The sequence below is a fragment of the Aegilops tauschii genome, chromosome 2, assembly GCF_002575655.3.
Source record: "Aegilops tauschii subsp. strangulata cultivar AL8/78 chromosome 2, Aet v6.0, whole genome shotgun sequence".
Classification (NCBI taxonomy): domain Eukaryota; kingdom Viridiplantae; phylum Streptophyta; class Magnoliopsida; order Poales; family Poaceae; genus Aegilops; species Aegilops tauschii.
This window is the reverse complement of record NC_053036.3, coordinates 207,700,013-207,724,130: the sequence shown is the minus strand read 5'-3', so window position 1 is coordinate 207,724,130 and position 24,118 is coordinate 207,700,013. Positions and strand designations below refer to the sequence as shown.

At 42.7% G+C, this 24,118-nt stretch overlaps 2 long non-coding RNA genes across 8 annotated transcripts; one reads left to right on the top strand and one right to left on the bottom strand.

The window, feature by feature from the left end:
• Nucleotides 1-3,557: 3,557 nt before the first annotated feature.
• On the bottom strand, nt 3,558-23,977 carry LOC141041613 (uncharacterized). The gene is made up of 3 exons (XR_012202281.1): nt 23,516-23,977; nt 17,597-17,664; nt 3,558-4,707 (listed from the first exon to the last, which is right to left on the bottom strand). It is a non-coding gene; the product is annotated as an uncharacterized lncRNA (long non-coding RNA).
• On the top strand, nt 19,211-23,486 carry LOC120973241 (uncharacterized). Of its 7 annotated transcripts, XR_005767653.3 has the most exons (6): nt 19,212-19,622; nt 20,145-20,219; nt 20,672-21,385; nt 21,739-21,924; nt 22,026-22,844; nt 23,185-23,486. It is a non-coding gene; the product is annotated as an uncharacterized lncRNA (long non-coding RNA). The 7 variants fall into 7 exon arrangements; XR_012202280.1 differs by having other exon boundaries at nt 19,211-19,622; nt 20,672-20,749; nt 20,890-22,844; XR_005767654.3 differs by having other exon boundaries at nt 19,211-19,622; nt 20,672-21,203; nt 21,288-22,844.
• Nucleotides 23,978-24,118: the final 141 nt, after the last annotated feature.

The window sequence follows — 24,118 nt, the reverse complement described above, 5'->3', positions numbered from 1 at the left end:
CCTCTTTGGGGAAATACCGACGTAGTTCAAGTCGCATCAGTCATCACGTGAACAGGCACACGCGGTGCGCTCTGACATGCAAAATGTTGTCTACCATGTAGTCCACCCGTCCTGGGACCCCCTTGAGGTGATAGCTCAAACAAAATAGCTCTGTCCTAATGGGATGCATCAGCTAAAGTTTGATGTAGCAAACTTGGGCCAGATGCTAAGGTAAAATACGATGGTTACTTGGAGTAAAAAGATCTCACAGAGGCTTAAGGTAGGAAGGACTACAATCCTTGAAATTTGAGATGATTTGGACAAAGATTAAATATAATTGCTTCACAACTGCCAATCTGTTCCAGAAAATGAATTTGGATGATGCACTCACATGGGGTGTTGGATTAAGCTGAAATGTTGTGGAGAGGATTTATTTGGGCATATGAAGGCACTGTAAAAATATCATACCATTTGTTATGCCAAAATGGTACTTCCTTCACATTGGTTTCCTTTGAACAGAAACTTGAGAGAATTCTTGAGAATTATTGGCTCAATCAAATGAGCTCAAATTTGGAGGAGGGAGGTTATATACGTAGAAGATGGTTCTGGCAAAATTTCAGAATTTATGGAGAAATATAAAATATAGTTGCTTCACAAACTGAAAATATGACCAAAAACAAAGATTAGATGGTGTGCTCACCATGAGCATGGAATCTTGAATATTTTTGTATATCCAAGGTTCATATGGTCCAAGGGAATTTTGAGAATTTTGTGGGAATTTTGGGAATGACAGAAATATATGTTGCTTCACAACCTAGGGCAACAAGGATTATTCCTTTATTAGAAACAGGAATATTCCTAAGAAAAATAATTTGGGATTGGGCTAAGATGGAAATGACATGGTCTTGGGAAGGATTTGAGAGTGACAAGCCACCTGGAAGAGTAAGAAGAGATAATCTTCCCAGGTCTCAAGACCATAGAGCCACAGAAAAGAAAATCCAAATCAAAATTCAAATTCAAATAAATCCAACAGAAAAAGAAAGGACCAAAATTCAGGATGTCACACCCCGAGATATGTTTTTCGTGCGCTTGGGTGGTCATGTTTGGTTGTTGCTTCCCCTACCGGTCCGATGGTGCTATGGCACGACGCGGCCTCATCATTGCGACTCTCCTGTAGGCCCCCCGTGGGCGCAGCCCAGCTTCCCTTGCTGCACGTGCTGCTGGTGACCATGGGGACAGGTATGGCTTACGCGCCCGAGCAAGAGCCGTGGTGGTCGGGGCCTGCGGGCTTGCCCCTTGGCGGTTCTCCTTGTCCCCTGGCAGTATACCTGGCCATACCTCGGGGCGGGCCGGGCTTCGGGCCGGGCCTAGCCAAGCCCGACGCAAAAAACCCAGGCCCGAGCCCGGCCGAGCCCGGCCGTCGGGCCTGTTTTCTGGGCCCGAGCGCGGCCCGAACATGTAAAAGCCCGTCGGGCTTCGGGCCGGCCCGGCCCGTCCTTCAGGAAAACGCGAAAACGATGGGCCCGGGCCCGGCCCGGCCCGGGAGCGGCGTCGGGCCGGGCCGTTCGGGCCGGGCTGCCCATGGCCAGGACTGCCTGGCAGTGTCTCCCTTCAAGCTGCGGCGACGGCTCTGGCATGGTGGCTTGTTGAGGTCATTGTGGTCATTTCCCAGCGGCGATTGCCTTCGACGGCGCGTCGGCTTGGTCGTGTGGAGGGTGTGCGCAGCCTCGCAATGACTCTTTTTTCGGCACTGCTCCGGCCCCTCGCGACCTTCGACCTACGTCTTCCGGTGTCCACGGTTAGTCGACGTCTCTGCCGGTGCGGCTCTGGCCACAGCGATCTAGTCGCTACACCCATTCCAGCTTCATCGGCTCGCCAGTGTCCTGGCGGCTCCGACCCGACGGCTCGGATCTGCATCCTCTCCAGTTCCCTGCTCGTTGGCGTCTCTAGTCGTCGCCGCTTCCCCTGCGCCGACTCTTTTTGCCCTACCGGGTCCCCGACCATGTCCTCCTCTACATATCATCTTGCGCTAGATCCAAAGCTCGTGTTCGGCAGCGCTTAGTGCCTCCCTCTAGCGGCAGGTCTAGCCCCACCCCCTCCTATGGTGGCGGTTCCAACCGATGACGTGACTTTCTCATCTCTGGTCTCCATTCCGGTGGCTATGGGATTGCTCAGACTCAGGCCAGGGCGAAATCCCTGCTCGGCTTGCCGATCCTGGCAGCAGTGACACTTGCGGGTGTTGTTTCCCTTCTTGGAGGCGTTGTTATGGCCTTTATCTGCACCCTTCTTCGAGCTCAAGGGAAACCCTAGGTCCGGCTCTTCGGATCGGATGGCGACGGCATCACGGCGTCGTTCTCCTTCATGAAGGCGTCATCTTGATCACTCGCGTGTCCCCATGGATGTCTCTGCAGATGTTAATGTCTTGTTGGTGTCGGTTGCCTCTCTTGTTTGGGCATGGTGGGTTTAGCTATGTTGTTTTCTCCGTTTGGGCCGAGCATCCCTTTTCGCTCTACTCTGGGCATCATGTTCACGCCTTTTGCATTCGTGCCATGTGTTGGATCCTTAACTGTACTCATTATCTTTCCTTCTATCAATGAAAAGAAATGCAAACTTTGCATATTTGCCAAAAAGATGCTACTATCCGCACTTGGAAGATTTGGGAGTCCCAAAACCACTGTTTTTGGAACTTAGAATATTCCAGCTCTAGCACCGCCTAGAATTAAACATTAGCTCTTATTTTGATTTATAGACTCGTTGGTTTTCAAAACCATCTGGTACGAACAGAATGCCCATTTCTCATTTCCTTGTTATCCAAAAACTTTTTCTACGTCATGTTAGAAAAAAAATAAGCATAGGGCAGGAAGCAGGTAAATTATAATCCCGTGTAAAAATAAAATAATTAACAGAAGAAAAATATAATTGTAGCCTTAGAAGAAATTCTCTAAAATTCCAAAAATCGCTGTAACTTTGCCGTGCGGCATGATTAATCGTGAACCTCCATCAGGATTGGCTAAAAAAACAGCTCGACGCCGGTCACCTTTTTAGTAGTGAACGACACACTGCCCGTGCAATTGGATAGCACAAGAGCGTTAGCGCTGTAAGGCTTTCTACTGAACGTTCAGCGAGAAGATTATCCAGAAAACAAGACCTAATCATGTGCGGCGCGAACGCGAGTGAGTGCAATCCCCGATAGTGGAGAAGGTACGGCGGAACAGTTGGAGCTCTGAATCGAATGGACGACTTGACGTGACAGCTCTCATGACACATGAGACCCGTAGCCCGCCCCGTCTCCAGTGCTGCTGCTGCAGGCCAGGCCTGGCTTGCTAGGTGGCCGGTAGGTAGTGCTGCCGTTGCCCACGACGCCACTGTTGCGATCCCACCGGCCGGGCCTCGTCCCGATCGCACGCACCTGCATGATCCTCTGTGCGCCTGCCTGCCGCTGCACCCCAATGGCCACCCGTGCCAGTTCGTGTGCGCGCACAGAACGAAACGAGCTTGTGGATAGGCACCACAGCAGACATGCTGTTAGAGTATATGTCCGTGTATCGCTTATCTAAACTCCTAAGGGAGCAATTTGTAGTCTCGCTTCCAGGTTTTTTTAGTCCCACCTCCCACGGTTAATTTTGGTACCTCCTCCCACCTCTGACTAAGACATCACAAACCGAAAAAATCTCCTCCTGGGGCTAGAACCCGCACCTATCCACATGCGACCCTCAAAAGACGTACGACGGTTAACCTGCGACCAAAAAAACCTACGACGGTTAACCAGCGACGACTCCTGTTCTCGAGCGAGGCCTCCCTTTGTGGCCGCCCTACATCCCTACATCCCAGGATCCTCGCCCTTGATCCAGGGTCCTGGATCAGGTCGCCGCCGCCCTCCATCCTGGTCGAGGTCGCCGCCGCCCTCCATCCTCGCCGTCCTGCATCCGCGCTAAACACCTCGACGATCCGGCGCGGGTCCTGGATCAGGTCAAGGTCGCCGCGGCCCTCCATCACTTCGCCGCCGAACACTTCGACGATCCGGCGCGGGTCCTGGATCAGGTCGCCGCCGCCCTCCATCACTTTGCCGCCGCGCTGAACTCCTCGCCCTTGATCCAGGATCCGGCGCCGATCCTGGACGAGGATACGCGGACACGTCCAGGATCCGGCCAGAACAGGTCCTGGATCTGAAAAATAGGTATACAAACCATCTCATACGTCTCAAATGCCATACAATCGCATCTCATACATCTCACAGCCCATACATCCATCGCGAGGCATACTCTCGCCCTTGATTTCTGTTCTACACAGTTTAGACTCAAGTACACATGTTTACAGATGGCAATTGGCAAAAAAAAATCCAAGGGGTATCCTGCATCCTGCACTTGTATAAATATGGCAAAAAAGAAAACACAAACCTTACAGGACCCTAGAGTATGTTTCCACTTGTGCTGAACTGAAGATAGAACAAAAACAGGAGTCGTTCTAAGAAAGTACAGAGATGTAGAAGATGTAGATGAAAGTGCCATTGCAGTGTTTATGTAGAATAAAATACAATAGCAGTATATGCAAGCAACAGATAAGCGGACACGTCCAGGATCCGGCCAGAACACGTCCGAAAAATAGGTATACAAACCATCTCATACGTCAATCGCATCTCGTACATCTCAAATGCCATACAATCGCATCTCATACATCTCACAGCCCATACATCCATCGCATGTCATACAACCATTACAAGTGCTTTCACTGCAATGGCAACAAACAATTACCAAGGGTTATCCTGCATCCTGCACTTGTATAAATATGGCAAAAAAGAAAACACAAACCATACAGGACCATAGAGTATGTTTCCACTTGTGATGAACTGAAGATAGAACAAAAACGCTTGCATTCTAAGAAAGTACAGAGATGTATCCTAAAATGAAAGTGCCATTGCAGTATTTATGTATAATAAAATACATTTGCAGTATATGCTAGCAACAGGTTGCAGGATATATGTAGAACAATAACCCTTCTAGAATGTCATCAAATAACTACCATTTCTGTCTTCATGATTTTTGCCATTCAATAGTTGCATATGGGGAATTCAAAAAGCACGGTTGGCGAACATTCACCTGAAGATGACGTAACTACAGGTATGATGCAACCTACCATGTTTTCGTTTAGTTGCGAGACCTGAATATATGACAGGATGCAGGATGTCTTCCAGGTCTTACAAGCGGGAGAAGTGATGCAGAACACAATGCGAGCATCATACCCGTAGCTGAAATTGTTGATAACGTCTACTCGACGGAATCAGGTATAATAGTGTCCGGGGATTGGTTATAAATGTTGGTTCACATCCATTTCTGAAAGTGGCAGAATGCATTATGTGTTGCAGTCCTTACGGGCGGGATAAATGTTGGAGACTACAATGCAAACTTCATACCCTTACATGCAGGCATAAGACTGTGTCAAGATTGCTGCTAATGTTTCGTGCATACCGTATATTTTGTTGATTGCTAAGATGTAGGGGCGGGAACCTTCAGACGACGGGATTCCGTCGTATTCTAAGAATAATAAGGGTGGTACGACTAAGCTACGAGATGATACTCAAGGTATTCAGAGGCATGCTTATACAGCTTCCAAATCGACATCTCCCAGATGAGCTTAATGGGCTTTGTGGTTTTTACGCTTAACGTAATGCAGATGACAAAACTTTCGAGCAGCATGGAACAGTAGCTGTATTTAATGAAGAAACAAAAAACGTTGGCGAAACAAAGGAGCGGTTCAATGCACAGAGGCGTCAATCTTATCGGATGAAAAAAGAGGAGGATATGGTCAGGTTACAAGAGTATAATCAGCCATCCCTTTCAAAGACTGGTAAGTATTTAAGCGTGATTTTGCTGACTACTCTTGGTTTTTTCTGAATACCTATAGTATGCAGATTAATCGTTATAGTAACCTGACTTCATAGATGTTCCCCGTGTTGGTTTCATAGATGTTGTATCATCATCGATACATTTTTTGTTCTCTAACTCTCATACCTATTGTTAAAATGGTAGACCATAGGGATCTTATCAACGCGTGGAGGCGGGCATCTTATCGCCCTAAGAAGTCAGATGGTTTTATAAACCATCTAGACGATGGGCCGATTGTTCACCGTCGTACTCTATGTGATATCACAAATGTTCAACAACCTTCATATGTGATCCCTGGTACTTATTTGGGAGATTTACAATGTCGTTAATTATATGTGCGTATTTGACAATCATACTATTTGTGATTATGTTTAACTTCTCTTTGCTTTCTGAACGCCCGTGGTGGATAACTATAGGAACTAATGTTGGGGCGGATCATATGTTGGGGCAGCTAATCAAACCCACGCGAGATGATAAGCATAGGAAAGTTGATCTTCATCCCCTTTGTAATTCAAGTAAGCTTATTTTATGTTACATCCTAGCATTCATGGTTCAGCCATTTTAATAAATACTAACCAAGCATGTTATATCAGATGACCCAGCTAGCTCGGTTGATACATCAATCTCGCATAATGAATCAACATATCCTCCTAAAGCTACGGGAGCGTCTGATGTAATTGCAGATGAAAATATAAAAGGTAAAATGATTGTGCTTTTTCCATACTCGTTTGCTGTCATGTTGTTTTTACCTTTCGCTTTTGAGATAAACCCATGGAAGACATCAGTAGATAACTTGAATGATAGCACAGAAAATAGGCAAGTAACAGAAGAAGAACGCAAACGAGACCGTAAAAAAGATTTGAGGAGAGCTGCATATCGGCAGAGAAAAGATCGGAATCTCCAAGATGAACATGCACAGGCCCTTATTTTATCTGGTAACCTCTAAAGGTTTTCACCTTTTTATTCAGTACCCGACTTCGTGTCTTAATGATTAAGTTTTCCGCATGTTTTCATCAATTTGTTTAACCAGCCAACCCAACTAGCTCCAACTATAAATCATTCTCGGTTGATGCGACGACATTTCATGCTACAACTACTGTCACATCTGGTCTCATTAATGACATGGAGGTACAAGGTAATCGATTTGTGCGTACTCCATCATCAATTGCTGTCATTGTTATGTTTTATTGCTGTCATTGTTAAGTTTTCCGCATGTTTTCATCAATTTGTTTAACCAGCCAACCCAACTAGCTCCAACTATAAATCATTCTCGGTTGATGCGACGACATTTCATACTACAACTACTGTCACATCTGGTCTCATTAATGACATGGAGGTACAAGGTAATCGATTTGTGCGTACTCCATCATCAATTGTTGTCATTGTTATGTTTTATTGTCTAATGTCCTGATCGAAATCAGATGTGGTCTTGAATAACACCCAAGAAACAAAGCAAAAAACCGACGAAGAACTCAAGAGAGATCGTAGAAACGCCCTGCGGAGAGCTGCTTATAGGAGGAAAAAGGATAAGCTTATCCATGATGAAAACATACGTCCACTTTCGTTATCAGGTAAAACATGATCTATATTTTCACCATGACTTACATATCTTGTTTTGCTGCTCGTAGCTCAATATTCTTATAGCCACCATCATGCTCGATGCGTAGAGTTTAATGTTGCATATTAATGCACCATCATGGTTTTTTTCCTATAGACGTCTTAAATAATATTGGTTCTAACTATGTTTTAAAATCATTACGAAACCAGCCAACCCTAATAGCTCCAGCTATATAGAATTCGAGGGTGACGCAGCAACATTTCCCCATTCAACATTAGATGCGTCTGTTGTCACTCATGACAATGATCTAGCTAGGAGGCAACGTGATAATGAGCGGAAAAGAAATTTAACAAACGCGCAAAGGGAGCAAATAAACGCACAGAGGCGTGCAGATTATCAGCGGAATAAGGACAAGGTATCTGTTGATGTCAGAGAAACAGTGAATGAAAAAGTACGAGAGAAGCGAATGCAACGTCGCAAAAGCATGTCAGTGATTGAGAAGGGGGAGTCAAGTGCTGAGAGGAAGGCCAATTATGCCAGAAGAAAAAACACCCCATGCAGCGAATCCATCGCGCTCCCACGTCCAGACCTAGCAAACTCAACCTCTGAATGTCCCACTTTAATCTCTCGGGTCGCCGAAGATGATTCATCTGATGGCGACCCTCCGACGAACAAGACGAATTACATTGTTGGTATCGAAGGTATGAAATTGGTAATGTCACTTTCTTCTGCTCATTATCAGCAACCATCTTCTAACATGATGTTATCTACTGTGACATTCGCAACGACGATTGTGCAGAGGACATCGAATTTTTACAAAGCGGCATCGTGGGCGATGAGCCGACAGCAGCCGAATTGATGGATGATGAGTACTACATGTTTCGCAACGAAGGTATGGTCAGATATGAAGTAGGACGACGTGCATCTATATCGTAGTTAATTTTTTTTTGTAATTTTTGTTTTGAACGTTATGTTTCAACAAATGCTCGTAGGGTCCGATCATGACAACATGGATGATGACGAGGAAGGGAGCATGTCGTCTGCTATACCTAGCGAGGTTGATCCATTAGAATTTGTTTACACAAACATCCCCGACACCACTCACATCCTGAAGCTCGACGCAAACTGCAAACACTGCAAGGCCAAAAAGTTTGTCTCTGAGACCGACGGGTTCTGCTGTCGCAATGGCCAGATCGAACTTAAACAACCGGAGCCAATCCCAGAGCTGATGAGGCTATGGTCAAGCATGGATGCAGATTCTAGACATTTTCGGGAGAACATACGGTTCTTCAACGGGCATTTCGCCTTCACAACCCTTGGCGTTAGCCTTGATGAGAACTACACAAACATGAAGTCTGGGGTGTACGCATTCCGTGCGCACGGCTCCATCTACCACAATGTGCATTCGTTCGGGCCTAGCTCCCGTCCAGAACATCTGCAGTTGTACTTCTATGATGACGACCCAACCATAACTCATCGTAAGGTGGCCACCAAGCAATTAGACCAGGATGTCGTGAAGAAGTTAGTGGACATACTCAAAGAAAACCCGTACTCCCAGCAATTTAGGAGTTTGGGTGCACACAAGGACAACCTCGATGATTATAGGATAGACCTAAACACCGATAAGAGGCTTGACCAAAGAAGATATAATAGACCGTTGTCATCTGAGGTCGCTGCAATTTGGGTTGAGGGCAACGACCTAGCAAAAAGGTTTGACCGGAGGATAACACTTTGTGGTAACAACAACGAAAGGCATAGTATACGTGTGACCTCCGGAGCATATGACCCGTTGTCTTATCCCCTATTCTATCCAAGGGGGGAGCTAGGTTGGCATCCAAAGCTACTTAAACGTAATGTAACGGACGAGGTTGTACTACATTCTCAACTGGTCCATGATGATGATGAGGATGCAGGTATGCCGTCTGCATATCATTTTGCTACAAATAATATCTTATTTCTCGAATATATCCTCATTTTGATGGTACTCAATCATGTGCAGAGGGCAACAGCAGGTTGTGCGTCTCTGTCAGAGACTACTACTGTTACATGCTGCAGACCCGGCCTGGAATCTTCAATCCCATACTCTGTGGAGCACGCCTCTTGCAGCAATGGGCGGTCGACATGTACGTCAAGATTGAAAGTTGTCGGTTGAGGTGGTACAGGAAAAACCAATCGCAGATTCGTGCCGACTTGTATAAAGGAGTTGTTGATGCAATCACATCGGGGGAGACGCGAGCAAGCGCTGTTGGGGTACGAATAGTGCTCCCTGGAACATACCCTGGTGGCGACCGCGACATGAAGAAGAGGCATATGGATGCCATGGCAATTGTCCATACATACGGGAAGCCTGACATCTTCTTGACCATGACTTGCAATCCTAAATGGGAAGAGATAACGAATGAGTTGCTGCCTGGTCAGACGGCGCAAGACCGACCTGATATTGTGGCTCGCGTGTTCTACGGAAAGCTAGAGGCTATGAAGGACATGTTGTTCAAGAAGCATATCCTGGGTGTTGTTGTCGCATATGTATACGTAGTCGAGTTCAAAAAAAGGGGCCTCCCCCACGCACATTTTTTGTTGATCATGGACTCTAAATATAAGCTTATCGTCCCGGAGCAGTATGACCGACTCATTTCCGCAGAGCTCCCAGACAAGCATAAGTATCCGGAATTGTATGCTATGGTGGTAAAACATATGGTGCACGGACCATGCGGTGCTCTCAACCCGAAGAATGTTTGCATGCAAGAAAATAGATGCAAGTGCAGATACCCACGGCCGTTCAATGAAAACACATCACAGGGGAAGGACTCGTACCCAATTTATCGGCGTAGAGACGATGGAAGGCGTGCTAAGGTCCGAGGGAAGATGTTGGACAACAGATGGGTTGTGCCTTATAACCCATACCTGCTCCGGATGTTCAATTGCCACATCAACGTTGAGGTCTGCTCCAGCATAAAGGCCGTCAAATATCTTTACAAGTACATTTACAAGGGCCATGATAAGGCTTCTTTCAGCATCGACCATCCCGACGCCGATGGTAACATTGATGAGATCAAGAGATACGTTGATGCAAGGTGGATCACCCCTCCGGAGGCTATGTGGAGGATATTTGCCTTTCCACTTTGCGCCAATTACCCACCTGTCTTGCAGTTGCCTCTTCATCTCCCGAATATGCACAGGGTCGCATTCAATGCGCAGGCTGACTTGAAGAATGTTGTCGCCTCCGAAAATAATTCAAAATCCATGTTAACGGAGTATTTCAAGGCTAACCAGGAACACCCTCAGGCTAGGCATATATTGTACAAGGATTTTCCCGGAAGCTTCACGTGGCAGAAGAAAAAGAAGTTTTGGAAGCCGCGGGTCGAGCGTTTTCAAATAGGTCGCATCGTGTCTGCCAATCCTGCCGAGGGTGACCGATACTACCTGCGTGTGTTGCTAAACCATGTTACGGGCAAAAGATCCTTCGACGACTTGCTCACCGTGGACGGCGTTCTATGTGGGAGCTTTAGAGAAGCTGCTGAAAGGTTGGGACTCATCGAGGCAGACAACACGCTCGACAACTGTCTTACTGAGGCTGAGCAGTGGGCGATGCCATGTTCTCTTAGGAGGCTCTTCGCAACCATCTTGGTGCACTGCGAGCCAGGCGACGTGCGTGGTTTATGGGATAGGCACCTCGATCCTATGTCAGATGACTATCGTCGATCACGCACGTCCCCTATCGAGGTGGAGCAGATGGTGTTGCTTGACATTAGGGGTATGTTGCAGTCCATGGGTAAAGACATTGTTGATTTCGCTCTTCCAAGCATAGATGATGCGTTTGACCCAACCGAGGGTGAGGCAAGAGAGGTCATCGAGGAATAACTGTTGAGTTTGACGTGGATGATACTAAATTGGCATCTTCCCTGAACTTGGAGCAGAGGGCCGCATACGACGAGATACTAGCGGCTGTTGAACGCGGTGATGGGGGTGTATTCTTTGTTGATGGCCCTGGAGGTACAGGGAAGACCTTTCTATACAGGGCGATGCTTGCCAAGGTGAGGAGCGATGGCAATATTGGTATCGCTACCGCGACGTCGGGCGTCGCCGCTTCTATCATGCCTGGCGGCAGGACTGCCCACTCGAGGTTCAAGATCCCATTGAGTTGCGAGGATGGAGCCTCGTGCAGCTTCACGAAGCAGAGTGGGACCGCCAAGCTACTTAGGATGGCCTCATTGATAATATGGGACGAGGCCAGCATGACGAAACGACAAGCGGTCGAGGCATTGGACAATAGCATGCGCGACATCATGGGAATACGCGACCGACCCTTTGGAGGAAAGACTGTTGTTTTTGGCGGGGAATTTAGGCAGGTGCTTCCGGTCGTCAGAAGGGGGTCGCGGGGCCAGATAATTGATGCAACCCTACGAAGTTCTCATCTATGGAAGGGTATGCGGCAGCTTCGGCTCATCACCAACATGAGGGCTCATAATGACACGTGGTTTGCAAATTACTTGCTAAGGGTCGGCAATGGCACTGAGGAAGTCGACGATCAAGGAAACATACTACTCCCTGAAGACATTTGTCTGCCGTCTACAGGCGAGGTTGACGACCTGGAGAAGCTTATTCACCACGTGTTTCCGAGTCTAGATGACAACATGTCTGATTCAAATTACATGACATCTCGAGCAATCCTTTCCACGACAAACGACAATGTCGACAAGATAAACATCCGCATGATAGAGCGTTTTCAGGGAGATGAAGTAATATACCATAGCTTTGACAGTGCGGAGGACGACCCATATGGCTACTACGCTCAAGAGTTTCTGAATGGATTGACTCCTAACGGTCTTCCTCCGCATGCACTCAAGCTAAAGCTGAACTGCCCTGTCATACTTCTAAGGAACATTGATCCAGCAAATGGATTGTGTAACGGCACTAGGCTTGTTGTTAGAGGTTTTGAGAGGAACACCATTGATGCAGAAATCGTGATTGGACAACACGCTGGCAGGAGGGTCTTCCTTCCTCGAATACCTCTCTGCCCATATGAAAACGACATGTTTCCGTTCAAGTTTAAGAGGAAGCAATTTCCTATAAGGCTTAGCTTTGCTATGACCATTAACAAGGCTCAAGGGCAGACAATCCCGATTGTTGGTGTCTACCTACCCAATCCCGTGTTCTCTCATGGTCAACTCTATGTTGCTTTGTCTCGAGCCACCGCAAAGAGAAACATAAAGATACTCATTCAGAAGGAGAAGCCGAAGGAGAAGTCCAACAAGCAAAAGGACAATCCAAAGAAGCGAAAAAGACCAACCGTGTCATTACTAACCTCGATGAAGAACATCGTCTACAAGGAAGTCCTTACAGGCTGAAGTCCGGTCTTAATAGACCGGCAGGTTATGTAATGACACAACATTTACTCTTGTGATGGTCAAGATTTATTGTAATTCGTTTTTTTTACATATATCTTTTTTTTATTTGGTCAACATTTACTCCTTACAGGCTTAGCTTTTTTATTTACATAAAGTTTGTGTAGCTTTTCAAGATATATTTTGCATATGTACATCTAATAAATAATAAAATGGTAGCCTGTGTACTTGCAAATATGTTCAAATGCCCGTGCGACTCTGGAGAATGTGACAATGCACGTGTCTGATCGCTGAAGTGTGCAATCTTTGGAAAAAAGATTGATTACTTGTATTTTCACGCGTCTGAACTAATTATTTATCAGTTCAATTCAAGTTTCATTTTTATTTTTTTGCATTGGTTCATGTACCTTCATGAGTTTACTGCGGATCTGAAAGAGTTCTAACCTAAAAAATTGTACAAGGCTGCATTAATCTAGGACCTGGCGAGGATTGGTTCAGAGAGCAAGCATCGTTCTGCAGTATCTTAAGGACGCTGGTTGGGCTGAGTGTGGTCGACTTATAGGTTGCACCCAGCCAAGACGATTGGCTGTGCAGGTATCAACTGTTTAAATGTTCATCAAAATGTGTATCCTTCTCTAGATGGCATGTAATACTAGGTTTCTCTTTTTACCTTCTGATCAGAGCATGCACCAGATTATTCTTTTGGGTACGTCCCTAGCAACTAGCATGGCGAGTAAGGATCTTAGCTAATTATCTAGAGCAAGCTTCTGTATTACTTATGGATATTCTGGTGCAACATGAATCAAACCCGGGCAACATGAATCTAAAAAATAAATTATTAGAGATAGATAACTCCTAAAAGATAAGCCTGGAGGACTTTCGCAGAGCTCCCAGCCACGAAGATTTATCCAGCTTCCCCTTTGTGACCTAGCCGTTTGTGACAGGGTTGCCATGTGGTAGTGGCCATAGTGCCCAAAAGTGTGTCTGTAACAGGAGACTTCATCCTGCAAAATTATTCATGTGCTCCGGCAGTGATTTCTGACATCCTATACGGAGCAGTCAGCTGATAGAACCATATCTGTACTAATTAGAAGATGGTAGCTGAACATTTTGTTTACTGCATTGGTATTACTAATTTCCAAATGTTTGAATTTTTTTACAAGGTAGGGGTTGCGTTCTATTTTACATTTGTTGTCAATGTATTTTTTATGTAATACTATGTCACTACTATATAACACTGATTTTTAGCGTAGATATCCATGAAGCCAGCCTCATGACACTTGACGAAACACGTGCGTACGTTAATGGTGTTGTTCAAGCTAGGAACAATGGAGGCTAGAAGTATCTGTGTACACAAGTGCACAATTTGTCTTAGATATAAAAATGTATGAACGCTCTGCATGCAACATTTTGTTGCCAATTGTCACATTATGAAGTGTTCGCTTATGTCTTGGATGTTTAATAATATGTGATATTCAATAAAAAAAATCTATTTAACAGTGTCGTCATATTTCGGAGCCATATACTGTGAAGTTCTGAACTATATATTTGACTAATATATATTTGATGACCAAACTGTCAATAATGGATTTCAAATGGTAACCTGTCTACTCTCATTTGAGCTACACGTATGAATCTCTTTTAGTGTAGGTTCAAATTTTTTAATATACAATGCAGCGCAAAAAGGAAAATACGTTTACCTTGACAGATGCTATCGCATGCTATCATGCATTATGACATTCCAAAGATAATATAATTAATTTTGTACATGGAATCAAGGATTGCCGTATGCCCGTGCGTTGTGTTTCTTTCTACACACGGAAACAATAGTTCTTCAAGTGGCGCGGGCTTTTTGATCGTGGTGAGGAGGACAAAAACAGAAGAAGAAAAAACGTTGTGTTTCTTTATATTTCTCGGACGCCCGTGTTTGACGTATATTTGGGAAATAAATTAATTGTTTCTTTCTATATATCTGGAGGCAAAGTTTGGAAAGGAGACATAAATTAGGAAATATATAATCCGGCGTTGATACATTTGCCGGGTGGAGCATGCAACCAAAATAATTTTATTCCATGTTTTCCTATAGTTTTTGTTATGGAATATTGTAACTACGGAAGGATATGGCCACCTTCCAAGTACATGCCCACGATTCCCCTCCGACACTCATATATATGGTCCGGCTGTGAGTCCACCGTTGTCCACTGCCCCCTCGCTCGCTCGTCCTGGTGCTAAGACGACTTTCTGCCCGTGCCAATGGCTGCAATGCCAATTTTTGATGGAGTGAACGACGCAGTCGAGTACATATACAACTACGTCATGCTTTCCTCAGTCGAGGAGCAGTTAGAGTTTGTTCTGGCAGCCCTAAACTCTATCTATAATTTATTTGCAATTGTTAGCTGCAGATCAGTACCATTATATTATGCATTATCGGCTTCTTATTTTAAACCCGAGTAAAAATCTGTTCTTTCACCTAATCCACGTCGATGAGTTGGTCACGTTCATAAGTTGTTGCATGCATGCACGGGTTAGGATCATGCGATCCTTTCTAAGTCCATAAGGTTCTTAAGATCTAACGTAGTGGTTGCAAAAATCTGGTCATGCGCTAATATTATCCTTTTACATTACGCCATGTTAGTACCATCCACAGCACGTTATTTTAAACTACAAATTTTCTATGAACTGTAGTATATTGCAACGGGTCCTGGTGCATGATACATGTACCATCTATAGATTTTATCATAACTGTAATAGGAACAAGTTGCAACCGAACATATCATAATAGTTTTGGTTATCTTACGAAATAGTACTTATGTCCTCAAATGACACTACAACTCCAATTTTTAGGTACATACATTTCAGACCTTTCTAAAGTTTTGAAAAAATATACTATTGTTTGCCCACACATTGAAGTACAATATTTTTATGATACCCTGATTTTATCATGCCGGTTTGTTTGCAGCACAATATGGATAAGGAGCCCTCGTCCATTCATGATCGAGTTAAGTCTACGGACTATCCAAGACACCATGCGAGGTGATACATGGGTCAATCCGAGCTGCTTCGATCTTGCAGTGCGTAAGCTTAGTAGCGACGCGATACAAAGGAACGCAGGAACAGACTTCGTTGGCTCCACGCATATGTTTGATTTGCAATTCCATGGCCTAGCACGGGTGCTGAGTCAGACTGGCTTATGCCAAGCTGAACGCACCAACTTGTTGATTAACAATGTCATTGTACGGCCTTTGCCGAAATACAACGTGCTCATGACCCCGTCCATTGTAAGGATTTTCCTTCTTAAAAGTTGGTGTGTATACTATCTGTTCACCATTAACTTTGTATACCTATTGCAGTACCTATTGCCGTTGTATTTGGTGGATTCCTCCTACGGCCTCCTTGCAGTTAATATTGAAAATAGGAGGACTCTCCTGATTGATCATTCTAACGAGTCATTCCTAGGCTCAGAGGACTTTCATGACAAGGAACTTAAGAAGGAAGCCCTGATAGTTCTGAAAGAATTTGGCAGTGTATTGCAACAGGAGAGGCCTGGTTTGAATCCCCAACTCGTGTATTGGCCACAAGATCATACCTATATTACAGCCCCGCGGTAATAGTTTTAATTGGTCATGCACAATACAGCCTCACTGGTATAGGTTCTAACATATGGAGTTTTTTTTGTCACAGCCTGGACTCTGGATTCAAACTCCTACAGGAGATGGCTCACCAAGATGATACTCTCGGGCATAACATTTCCAGGACTTCGGTAGGTGCATATATAACAAGTTTCTCTCTTCCATATCATTGTTGAATATAAATTTATGTTCTTCCACTCACATAGGTTTGTTGTGCAATTCATTCTTCAACAATTTATTCCCTACATATATATATAAAACAATTCATTTTTTTATGTTTTCTAGGATCCAATACAGCTCAGAAAGAACTTGCTGGTCCAGATGCTGACGATCAAAGGCAATGAAGCAGCTGGAAACATCCCAGCTGAAATTACAGCGGCCTTGAGGTTTTTGGACGAATGACTATGGACTGATGCATATTGAAATGTCGCAGATATAATAAGCCAATAGAGCTTTGTTAGGGATCAAATATCAGATTTATCCTTTTGGCAATATGAATAATGTATTGGATTATATATATGTAGGGAATAAATGCTTCGATGGCACCCTCTAGCTTCGTATTCGCTTCAACGTTGTCTGCTTGTTTTGGTTCTATCTATATAATTTGGCTTGTATGTATATTTTGTACTATAATACCTGTGCGGTCAGGAGCAGGTTTGTTGCTCCCGGTGAACCGGAGGCATTTTGAAGGTAATAATCTTTTTGAATGCCCGTGCTGATCAGATGATCAGATGACATTTTCTGAAATATTTTTAAAGTTTAAAGAGTGATTGATGGTGGCATCCACTAGCTATGTTGGTTGTATATCTATCTTTCCTTCTATCTAAATTTTATGGTTGTAGACCAGACAGTTTGGACCAGGTTTGCTCCAGGTGAACCTAAGTACTTTTGTGTTGGACCATGGCAGGTTCACAACGTACTCAAAGTCCGGCAGGTGATGTTTTCAGACATTCCGTGCCTCGCATCATATACTACCTCGTATAGTATAACTCCATCCTATACGAGGTTTTCTTCATCGGAAATAATCAGCTAGAGAATAGTCAACAAACATATGACGGTCATACAGGCACCATATACTACCTCGTATAGTATAACTCCATCCATACACGCACTGTTATACTATACGAGGTTTTCTTCGTCCGAAATAATCACATTCCAGCTAAAGAATAGTCAATAAACATATGACGGTCATACGGCACGTACCTTGCATATATTGTTAAATTTTGAAGTTGTCCTTGATCTTGCTCTCTCGCCGTTGCCTTTAATTCCAGCTAGCGAATAAACGCTGATTATCTTTTATGTGCTCTTGAATAGAGTAACAAAAATGAGAGAGGAATAGTTTTTCTTATTGATCAGTACCTACAGTAAAAAAGTAAAACCAATGTGATTAAGATGCCAAAATTATGCATCCTATGTTTTCAAAACGACTTCATTGAAGAGGGGGCTTGGGGTATTAAGGATTAAATGAAATAAAACATATAGATATAATACTTCTTTCATTTTCAAAATAGATGATGTTCTAGAAACTTATGTTCAAGTGGATCATACAGAGAAGCTAGAGAACTATCAACTCACTTATGTTCTAAATTTGATTTCTATCAGACATAGATACACATGGTCAATAAAATAGTAATTATAGGAATGACATAATTGATAAGTTCATCTTGAAAATTATAATAATATTACTTGTGGTTGTACAATTGTATTATTTCCTACCCATATATAATGAGAACATTTACAAAATCACAATTCATTTTCCAATCAATTAGTAGTTCAAAAAAAATTACGCCGCCCTTGCATTTGCGACGGTCAAGTGACACAGGTCAGGATGTGGGATGTTTGATACTTGGTAAAGAACAAAGTTTATATATGAGTCATCTCATGGAGTTCTAAGTTAATGCTCAACACACACTAACAGATTGCATGTTATTCAGTGCCTCCTTAATTACTCCATTATATTTCATTTATTGTGGCGTCAGAGATGGACTACAATATAAGTTCACTGACAATACATATGTATTCAGTGCCATCTCTTACATGGAAATTATTTGGACATAAAGTTATGGACCGCATTACGGAAGAGGTTTATGGTGATGTTACATTAATTAAGCATATCAAGAGATGTATCTTTGGACAGAACATGGAAAAAAAATGGTTGCAAAATAGAACAATTGAGATAGAAGTGACACAAAATGAGAGGAGGCATGCACACTAGACTTGAGGAACCAAGGGAAAAGAGAGGAAACAACAATATGAAGACATGACTTTTTTGGATTCTACATTTCAAGATAGCCATGGAATCTGCAATAGTTGTCATACAATAGGAACTTTTTATATAAAAATGTGTTTCTACATTTATATTTTATACCTATGCTTTTTGGTATGAGTTCCTGTAAAATGAAAACATGTGAAGAAGGAATTAGTATATTTTAAATCTCGAAAAAAGGATATCATATTATATATCATGTAAATCACAATGGCTCTTCACAACGTTTATTCATTACATCTTATAGTATGAAATATCTAATTGGGATTATACTATTAGATTTTTTTGAAAATAAATAAAGATGATTCCAAAACAATGTTTGTGAAAGGTTCATATTTGTCAATGTCCTCACATTTGGTTGCAATTTTCTATAGACAAATCAAATAATGTCTACTGATGGAAATAATTATAAAATTCTAGCCCGGACATCTGCCCCCACGGAGTTTTATCCAAGGAATTTAATCAATCAATCAATTAATGGAAAATCACGGTGTAGATGGTAATCGGTCATTCAATCAATTAATGGAAAATCACGGTGTCCTAAATTTTCGTCACTTTCCATCCCAAGGCCCCGAATTCGTCCTCCGCACGCCGATCTATTCCTCTCCCGATGCCTCTGCTCCCCACCTCCATCGTCATCGCGACCACTAAGGCCATCGCTATCTGTCCCCTCTCGCATTTGTTCTTCCTCCGATCGATGCATCCGCTCGTGGGGGCGCTGCTGGTGGGGGCCAGGGAGCGTTGGTGGTGGCCGTGCTAGGGCCCGACGGCGCGTCATGCGGCGGCGTGGGAGGGCGCGCTAGAACTGGCCGTGTCGGTAGCGTCGTTCGCGCCGGAGACCATGTTCGTGTGGGTGCTGGGCAGCGGCGGGTGCGCGGCCGGGTCGGTGCGCGTGCCGCTCGACGGCGGCGGGGACGATACGAATCTACTCCGCCTCCAGACATCACTCCCTCCGCTCCTGCGGTTCGTGCCTCTTCCTCTAGCAAGATCGGCGGTGGCTACACCTCCTGAGGATGTCCTTGCGCTCTTCCTGTCCCATATAGGAAGAGGCGACCAGTTTCTTCAATGTATTGTAGACCCGTTATTGATAGGAAATAATAACAAAAGGGAAGTATATGTCGCTAGGCTTACTAATCATTTGCCACTCTTTTCTTCCGCTTTCCAAATTCTTTTCCCTAGGAACGAGATGTTATGAGGTTCCATGTCTGTATTTCTGATAAAAGAATAAATTTAGCCCAATTATGTTTTCTTGTTAGCAGCTCTTGGTAAATCTTGCAGGTTAGGAAAATTATATGTACTCCAACTGTTTAGGATAGGTCGAGCAGCCTAGCTCCATATCTCACAATAAACTCATGCTATGTCTTGTGCTACCACGTTTGTGTTTTGTAAGTTGAGAAGCTATAATTGGCTATTGGCTATGGTAGTTCCTTGGCGGACTTTATTTTTTTCTGGTTCTGCTCAACAATTGTAGCTTGTGAATTGCAGGTCATATCTGAAGATTTACCTACTATTATTTCTGATGTTTCATTCCCCAAGTCTATGATGCCTGAAACTTTAAATGTACGTGTTTCTAATTTTGTCCTGTACAAAATACCTAAAACATTTCTCAACAAAGGTGGTAGGATGTCATTGCCATTGCTAATGCTAATGCTACAATTCTTATTGATACGGATCATCACGTTTGTTTTTCTGCAAATAAAATCATAACATGATCATTAGTTACTATATTTCTTTTGACATGCATTGGATAAAAGCACTATGATAGAAATATTCTTATTTTAATATATTCTAATACGAGTGTAGTTTGATGTACAACTTACCTGTGGGTAGTTGGGCTTTTGCAAAAGTGACTATTTTAACATTTTAAGAAAGCAACATTTTTAGGGGAACAATTAGTTATTCTTTTTCTTGAATATTGTGCTTTTTAGATCACATCACATGCTTAATTCATATTCGCATGCTATTCAAGATTATGGTCTGTAACATTTTTGGGGTTATTATATTACTTGCAGGTTCTGTTTAGTCATACTGTGGATCATGGCGATTCATGGAGATCTTGTTGTGCCATTTTCTTTTGCTGGCATCTCAAGGTGATATTTTAGTGGCCACTTAATTTATATATTTTTCCAGTATTGATATGCCAAAAAAAGCCTCAATGGAATGAAAGCTCTACGTCTTTTGTTGTATTTTTGTAACATAAGTTTAACAATTATAATTTGCTATGGGGCAGTAGGAGCCACTCATTCTCCTCTTTTGTGAATTTTAAGGTACACATTGGACTATCATGTGTATTTTGTTTGTTTTGGTTTCTTCTTATGATTTCTATTTTGATATTCATTCTCCTCTTTTGTGAATTTTAAGGTACACATTGGACTATCATGTGTATTTCGTTTGTTTTGGTTTCTTCTTATGATTTCTATTTTGATATGAATATTGATGTTTAAACTCACAAGTATCATATCCAATTATCCACTATGTATTGCAGATAGCAATATTGAATGGCTTTAGTAACATTTCCCTTTTCAAGGCATAATGTCCGTCCTGGTACTTGCACCGGACATAAACTATTGTAAATATAGTAAAATCTTATATTTCTATTGTGGGATTTCACTCTTTGGTGTGTGACAGGCTGGCGGTTGTGTTTGCTGTCTCCAGTGTTTAGGTGGAAACTACATAATCATATTTGGTAACTTTGGGGAGAAGTTGGGATTTTTGTTGGTATGCAGGTCAGATACAACACTAACCAATGTGCATGTATTGCTCAAATATTTCACTGGGCCTATTACATTACTGTACTTAGTATAACACATGCTCTGGCACTGATCGTACAACTTTGCATGAATACTCCAGTAGGTCGACCCCTCTAATTTATGCCATGAATGTAAATAAGTTATACTATTAAACTGTCTGGCCTTAGTCTTTTATGCATTAATATTAATTATTAACTAGGAATGAGATGTTATGAGGTACCGGACATAAACAATTGTAAATATAGTAAAATCTTTTTTTCTCTATTGAGGGATTTCACTCATTGTTGTGTGACAGACTGAGAATTGTGCTTGCTATCTCCAATGTTCAGGTGGAGACTACAGAATCATATTTGCTAACTGTGTGGGAAAGCTGGGATTTTTGTTGGTATGCATGTCAGATACAAGACTAACCAATGTGCATGTATTGCTCAAATATTTCAGTGGTCCTATTACATTACTGTATTTACTAAAAACATGCTCGGGCTCTGATCGTACAACTTTGCACTAATACTCCGGTAGGTCGGCCCTTCTAATTTATTCCTGAATGTAAATAAATTCTATTAAATTGTCGGGCCTTATTTTTTGTGCATTAATTATTGACTTTTTATTTTTCCAGACAAATGTGGCCCTGCTTGATCTTAGGTTAATAATTTTATATTGCTGACGGATTAATTCATATAGCTCTTTAACTTTTGGAAGAGATAACTCAGATGACTTATGAGAAGATGCTCTGATAGATGTGCAATGTACCAAAAAAGAGTTCTTTTGGCAACATAATTTCATGTAATTTGTGCGGAGCTACCTTGAAAGAGCAATAAAACTCTAGAAGGAGCAAGGACCACCACATGGTGAACACTTGCACCTGTGCATGAAGTGTGCCAGCCGTTGAATGGCGTGGCACATCAAGTCAGGGAAACATTACTTTCTTCACTGGTCTCCAATATGTGCTTTTGCTTTCTCCCTCTTCCTTATTTATTAGAGCTTTTATCAATATATTTAAGAAAAGGCTCTACGCCTTTTCAATCAGCTATTTGTCAAAGTGGAATTTTGTGAGTTTATGGATGAGAATTAACAAAATAGTTCTTCCATATTTGTTACGTATACATGCATATAACATGTATCATATTTGTCGAAGGTGCCATGGGAGCTAGCTTATATTTCAAAAATACCAGTACATCGTGTTCGTCCCTGAATATATTGTTCGGTTTCCTTACTGTTCTCCTATAAATGGTTCAGTTTCCTTGCTGCATTTTTTCCAGATCTGGCCTATTTTTTCAGATGGCTTACCATCTTTATACGGCTTCAATGCTGTGAAAAAACTCGCATGAGATTACAGTTGCAATCTATTATTTGTCTAATGTTTACACACAGGCGAAGTCACACGAGGCCATCGCGGATGTGTCCCATGTTATGTATATTACCACCGTTCCTAAGCGTAAGTCTTTTTAGATATTTCAATGTAGACTACATACGGAGCAAAATGAGTGAATCTACATTTTTAAATATGTTTATATACATCCATATATAGTCGTCATTGTAATTTGTAAAAAGACTTGTATATCGGAATGGAGGGAGTAAAATCTAAAAGAACCTGATACAACAAAAATCCAACGTGTGTGTTCTAAGCTACTGGTTCTAACAAAGATGTGTTTGTAAAAGTGATCAGATATAACTATAGTACTCTTGTATCATCAAGAAAGAAGTAAAAGTACATTCTAGGTTTGGATGGAACAATTATCATGAAAACTTGATTATGTTATTTTTTTAAAGCGCAGATACTTCTCCCAGGTTATCGTTGAAACAACGATAATGCTAGAGCCTTGAGAATTGTGATGGAGGGGGTGGAGGAGCAGGGAGAATGATGACGTGTTGTCTTTTGTGCAAGAGGAGAGGGTGATTAAGGAGAGGCACACACTATCTTTCTTGCAAGAGGAGAAGGTGAATAATGAGAGACACGAGGAATGAAGCGGTAGAGGGAATCAGTATTTGTCGCTATGAATGGAAACCATGTGCATCCCTGCTGGACACATAATTTTTCTTGCTACTATACTAATCAAGTCACATTTTGTTCAATTTGCTACCATGTAGTTGTGTACAAGGATGTACCTGGCTGGGCAAAGTCGCTCGAGTCTGCTCTGTCTCACCATCAAAAATCACCACCGTGGCCGTGTCTTGGCCGTCGGGGATATGTCTTCGCCCTGGCCCTTCCTGTGAGGCCGGGTCACGGCTCCTCGATACATCAGCGAGGAGGATATCAGGTCATGGAAGCAAAAAGGAAGAATTTTCTTCAAGTTGCTACCATGTAGAGGATGTACCTAGCTGGGCAAATTCGCAGGAGTCTGCTCTGTCACAGATGGGCTGCAGCAGTTCCACGCCCCCTTGTGACCTACGGCCGCTCGTACTCAGTCGATGTCGACCTTGCAAAAGATCGATGATGCATTAGGTGCATTTGTGTTTTGATTGTGCAAACAACAAAATTCGAAGGCTGTTAATTGCCATCTTTCAGAAACAAAACATTTAAGGTTGTTTGTTTGTTAATTTAACTTGATTTATAGTACATGTTGAACTAATTAAATACACATAAAATATATAGAAAGTTCTTGTTTACCTCTTCAAATTGAACAATATTAAAAAAAGAATAAATATTTAAATAGACAAATAAGATATTTCGTTTTTATATGGGAAAATTTTAGAAGAACAAACAAGTAA